This window comes from Mirounga angustirostris, unplaced genomic scaffold (assembly GCF_029215605.1).
Source record: "Mirounga angustirostris isolate CCGP_5_RB_7025 unplaced genomic scaffold, mMirAng1.0.hap1 SCAF_7, whole genome shotgun sequence".
In the NCBI taxonomy this organism is placed as follows: Eukaryota; Metazoa; Chordata; class Mammalia; order Carnivora; family Phocidae; genus Mirounga; species Mirounga angustirostris.
In genome coordinates, this window is record NW_026991715.1 from 80,873,023 (window position 1) to 80,879,022 (window position 6,000).

Genomic DNA, 6,000 nt, shown 5'->3' on the forward strand with positions numbered 1-6,000 from the left:
CTACAGAGGAGCCCCTCAAATTTTTGTATTAATACTTTATGTATTTTTGCCTTATTCTTTAATAGATTGTATTTTTTAAATTGAAGAGTGATGTTTAAAAAATCGAATATGATAATAGCTGCTTTTTTTTCACATGTAAGGCACTTAATAAAGTTGGTGGTTGATAGTGATGAGGTTGATGGGAACCATGCTTTAACTCGACAATATAGTGGTGAATTCCTTAAAAGTGAGAATACCTTTAACTTTACATAAGGTCCTTGATAAAAGATAATGTCATATGTAACTATAGTTAGGGGTGTTTCTAATTTACATACATCATATAAATATTCTACATTCTTGAATATACCAAGTTTGCTTTGGACTTCGGACAAGCTTTTCCCTCCTTTAAAAATATTCTTCTCTTAGATCTTCTTTTTTTTTTTTTAAGATTTATTTATTTGCGAGAGAGTGAGAGTGCAGGGGGAGGGGCAGAGGGGGCGAGAGAGAGAGAGTCTTTAGCAGATTCCACACTGAGCATGGAGCCCCATGCAGGTCTTGATTTCAGGACACTGAGATCATGACCTGAGCTGAAACTAGGAGTTGAATGCTTAACCAACTGCACTACCCAGGTGCCCCTCCATTAGATTTTCTAATTACTGACTCCTTATCACCTTGCCCTCCAGATCTTTATTACCCTGTCATGGAGATATGGGTATGGCATGTTAAGACCACCAAGTCACAGGGAGATAGGACTGGCACTCACCCTTGAGAGGGAGCTGCTATGGATGGCTGCCAGACTTGAAACAGACTTTGTATGAGTGAGAAATAAAACGTTTTGGTGTAAGCCAAAGAGATTTCAGGGTTAAGTCGCTACCTCACCATAACATAGTCTGTTCTAAGTAATATAGAATACAGGGAGGAGGTAATCTCTGAACTGAGATTTGAAAGATCAAAAACAATTAAAGGACAAAATCAGTTATCAGGGACTCTTCCTTTCCTTCTTGCCAGGATGGAGCCTGGTCCCTTAAAAAAGTAGGAGCAAACTTAGAAATAGAAGTAGGTTAGTACTCCAGATTCTAAGGAGATAGTAGAGTTTACTAAGTATCAGATATGTCAGGAAAACGCACCATAAAATTCTGATATTCAAGGGCCCTGGTAGGCAGAGTGCAGACAGCGCTTTGTCAGCAGTCCCCAACTTGTCTGATTTAAGGCCTGTTGTGCTCACTCTGCTTTTGCAAATACATTTCCCCTTACTGAAAATGACAGCATGTAATAGCAGTTGGCAGAGATGACCAAAATAAAATACTTTCCTCTTTTCGATACGTACATCCAGAAATGCATTTAATCTTTAAATACACTCATTTATGATTTTTATGGGTACCAAGCCACTTTTGTTGAGTTTAATGGTAATTTCATCTGTCTTATGATTTTCAAAAACAATTTTCAGAGTTTTTCACTTTTGGAAGTATATGGAAATGACTGTATTTTTCACATAAACATCAATTTAGTTTATGTATTTTATAAAGAATTCCCAAACAGCGGTTTATTCTTATTTATAAATCATCTCTCCCCTTTTGCTGTGTGAGTTGTGTTTTATGAAGCAACAACCGTGATATGAGGAGGAGTCTGATCAGAGGCAGAATTAACATTGCTTTGAAAGAGCAGCATTCTTTCTGTGTACTCAAGTTAATTGATGCAGTAATTTAATCATTGAGCCAATACTCACATTTCATGTTTAAGTCACTTAAGCTTGATTTTTTTTTCTTTTTTAGAATGTCTAGGCTGATGAGGATTTAAATGGATTTGTAGCATTTAAAAATGTCATCAAAACTGATTGCAGCATGACATTCATCAGATTCTGTATTCAGTTTCAGTTTAGTTATTCTGAAGCTATCAGATGAAAAAAAAGTCTGCACTTAATATTCTGCAACAGGTTTTTCTATCACCATCCCAAAGCCCAGAGGAGGACAATATATTTTTGTTTTGTTTTGTTTTAGTCTTCTATTTTTCCTTAGGATATTTTTGACCCTAGATACATTTTCCTTTAAATTTGACTGAGCTGTGATCATGACTGTGACCTCTAGCCTTGAAAGAAGAGGAGTTATGCCTCTCAGGAGCGATGCCTCAGGCACTTTGCAAGTCCTCTGGCAGGGATTATTTCCCAGGCTGTGAAGTGATGACCTTCTACAGAGAGTGAATGTCTTCAGTGCACGGAAATTCCTTCAGCCGTTATTGAGAGCCTTAGATTTGTTACCTGCTCTATGAATCAAAGTCCATTCTATCTCTATGGAGGACGAATAATTTAGTGCTATATTTAAAGCCACATGTTATGTGCTCACATGTCAGTTAATTTATTGTTGGTGGTGAATATATTTTGTTTTTGAGCCCTGTATAGGGTTAGTTCAGAAGTAAATCTGGAATTTTGGAATGAAAAATTGGGATGACTTTACTATTATAGAGGGCACCTTACCTGTTATTTCTAAACGAAGTGCCACAACAGTGCTCTGTCAGCTGTCTCTAATTCGTATGATTTCAGTATCCCAGAGAGGATTTTTGTTGCCTCCTAAGCTATCATTATAACAATAATATAATGCTGATTGCCATGATATTCTCAGAATACATTAAAAAGAGGAATGAAATTTAGAATGATTAATAAACACTTTTTGAATCTGTGGGATGGCATTTGTTTTTATCCTCTGAGCTGTCAGTCTATATTCAGTGAATTTCTAGAATTTTGAAAAATTACAAGAATATTCCATCTCTCCCTCTTTTTATTCCAAAAGTACCTATACATTTTCAAGGTATAAAAACCGCATATTTAACATTATATTTAACAGTCATGGTAAAACACTTTATATATTTTATTGATTTTTTTTAAAAAGTAATCTCTATGCTCACTGTGGGGCTTGGACTTCCAACCCTGAGATCAGGAGTTGCATGCTCTATCACCCGACCCAGGCACCCCAAAAATGCTTTATGTATTTTACGTTCTTGTGAAAAATCCTTGAGAATCCATTTATTGTCACTATACTGGTTAGCCAGTTTCAGTATAAATCTGACTGGCAGAATTGTGGGAAAGCCAGAGTAATTTAAGAGAGGAGCTGTGCCACTGAAGGCCACATGAACTACTTAGAAAACACTTTACCCTTTAGAAAGCCAGGATAAGGAAACATTACAAAATGCCAGGAGCGATATCTCCTATAATATTCTGTTTTGTCCTAGTTAAAAAGTTATCTGCTATGGTGAAAACATTTCCAATTTAAATCACATGGAGCTTTTCTGGCAACAGGGCCACCCATGTGATACTTCTTATGTAGGACTAAGCACTTTGATCTGAAATAAAATTTGAACAGTAATTTATTCATTCAGAAATAGGTAAGGTATTCTTCAAATGTTGATGGAGAAAAGTATTGGAAGGTATGACTTAATCAAGTTCTATTATCAAATCTTTTCCTTTCCCACAGTTTAAACTTAATTGAGATCCGTTATGCAGAATGTATCTAATTTTGTTAAATCCAACTGTTTAAACTCCCATGGGTAAAGCATAACTTACCTAAATTGTATCTCATTATTTGTTCTCTTTTGTTTGGTTTCTGGCTCTTAGCAAAGGAAATCTGTGATATATTTGGACACAGATTTATTTAAAAGTCCCTGGCCTCTTGAACCTTTCTGGTAAAACAGAGAAGGAAAAGGGAAGCAAATACTATCTTTCTTCTATCACCAATATGATGGCATTGGATAATTAGATACTCATCTGAGCATCTTAGCTTTCTATCATCTAGTACCTTTCACCTTCACCTTTGCCTTCCTCCTCCTTCCTTTCCTGTCATCGTCTGTGAGTAAGATTTAAATGAGCTTACATGAGAAAAACTAGAATGATATAGTTTGGATAGTGAATATATTGCTTTTCAAATATTGGTCCTAGTCATGAAACAAGAATATAAGTTCATCTTTGAGTTTTAATGATCTCTAATAGGATAATAGTACATTTTAACTTGACTTGTAAGCCACCTTTTGGAAAGGTATGTGGATTATCTTTGTAGAATTGTGTAAGGCCCAAAATGCAATAAATGATGTAAATCAATCTGATTTATAGTTTTATACTCTTTTTTTTTTTTCCCTTACAAGCAGCCTCTGCCTCCTCCTTGGCATTCCTCTTGCACCACCATCATTATTTAAGATATTGTCACTAGGAATACCACAGTGGCTTCATAACTGTTTTACCTGTCTCAGGGCTCATCTTCTAATTTACCCTCTAGAATACAGTCAGAGTGACCTTTTAAAATCCAATTATTGGGGCACCTGGGTGGCTGAGTTGGTTGAGTGTCCGACTCTTGGTTTCTGCTCAGGTCATGATCTCAGGGTCTTGAGATCCAGAGCTCAGGTCTGAGTCTGCTTGAGATTCTCTCCCTTTTCCTCTCCCTCCCCCCACCGTGCCCCTCCCCCAGCTCTTGGGCACGTGCACACTCTCTCTTTCAAATAAATAAACAAGTAAATAAAATCTTAAAATCCAATCATTATTCATTTGCTTAAAAAGCTTCATTACTATGCATCACTTTGAGGATAATATAGAATATGAGGTTCTTTCTTTTTCTTTTATTGCAATATCACTAATTAAAATTTTGGGAGGATATATACCCAATGCATATTTTTTTATTTACTAAAAAATCATGTCCATTAAAGAATATGTTCAAAAAATAGAATTTTGAGGAAAAAGTGGTAAGAATAATTGTAAAAGAAGTTTTAATATTTTATTCCTGTACTCTTATATTTGTCTTATGCACCTTTGGGTGTATGCACCCAACTTGGGAGAATCCATCACTTACTTATTTGGTACCTACCCTAGACCCATAGTTAAGTAATTATAAAGGATGTGGCATCTCACTTCTATTTCTTCTGGTTGAAATACCTACCCCATTCCACTTCTCACCTATACCGCCTCTTCTGGAGTAATGCCTACTTGATTTTCAAAGCTCAGTTCATGTGTCACCGTCTCTGGGAAATTGAGTTATACCCCTTTGTTTCAAGAGCACTCTGAATGAATCTATCTTATAATATTTTATAGTATAGGTATTTATTTTTTCTGTCACTCAAAGGATTAGGATCTCCTTTGGGAGCAACTATTTTGTTCATCTTTTTAGACTTAGAGGCAACCATAATGCCCAGCGCATATTATTACCCTCTATAGAAGTTAAATGAATTCATGAATTAATCAAGAATGAAGGAATGAAGGTAGGAAGTGAGCCAGAGGGAGGGAGGGAAGAATTAACAGGTGTGTTCAAGATAAAACAATTGGTTATTGGTGGAAAGAGAATCTTAATCCACATCTCCATGGTTCCCTGATGGCCAATGGGTAAATATTCAGGGAAAGTAACTTTGCATTATTTTTAGGTGAGAAATTCTGATTATATATCAGTATCAAATATAAATATTGTTGGGGCACCTGGGTGGCTCGGTCAGTTAAGCATCCGACTCTTGATTTCGGCTCAGGTTATGATCTCGGCTCAGGTTATGATCTCAGGGTTGTGAGATTGAGCCCTGCATTGGGCTCCACACTGGGCGTGGAACCTGCTTAAGATTCTCTCTCTCCCTCTGCCCCTCCCCCTTCCTCTAAAAAAATTTTTTCTATATATAAATATTGCTATGTAAATGTTGTCTGATTTTGTCCAGTTCCTAAATATTCACCTGGTTACTTCTTCCTATTCAAAGCTTCATTTTTGTCCTTTAGAGAAAAATACTCTGTTTTATGTAATGCCATAGGACAAGCACAGGTATGTAAAATATTCAAGTGCTTAAAGTTCCTTTTGAAATGAGTATGAGGATAGAGTGAATCATAGGAAGCAGGTTATAGATAAGGATAATGTATTTTGATAATATTCAAATTCATGCAGCAAAGACCAAATAAGTCAGAGCAGATTTGCTGGTTCATCAGTTGTGCTTCTTCTGCATCCTTACTAGTAAACTGTAACACATTTTACAAAGACCCATCATTTCCCACAGGGTACAGCTCTAGGTTAAGCC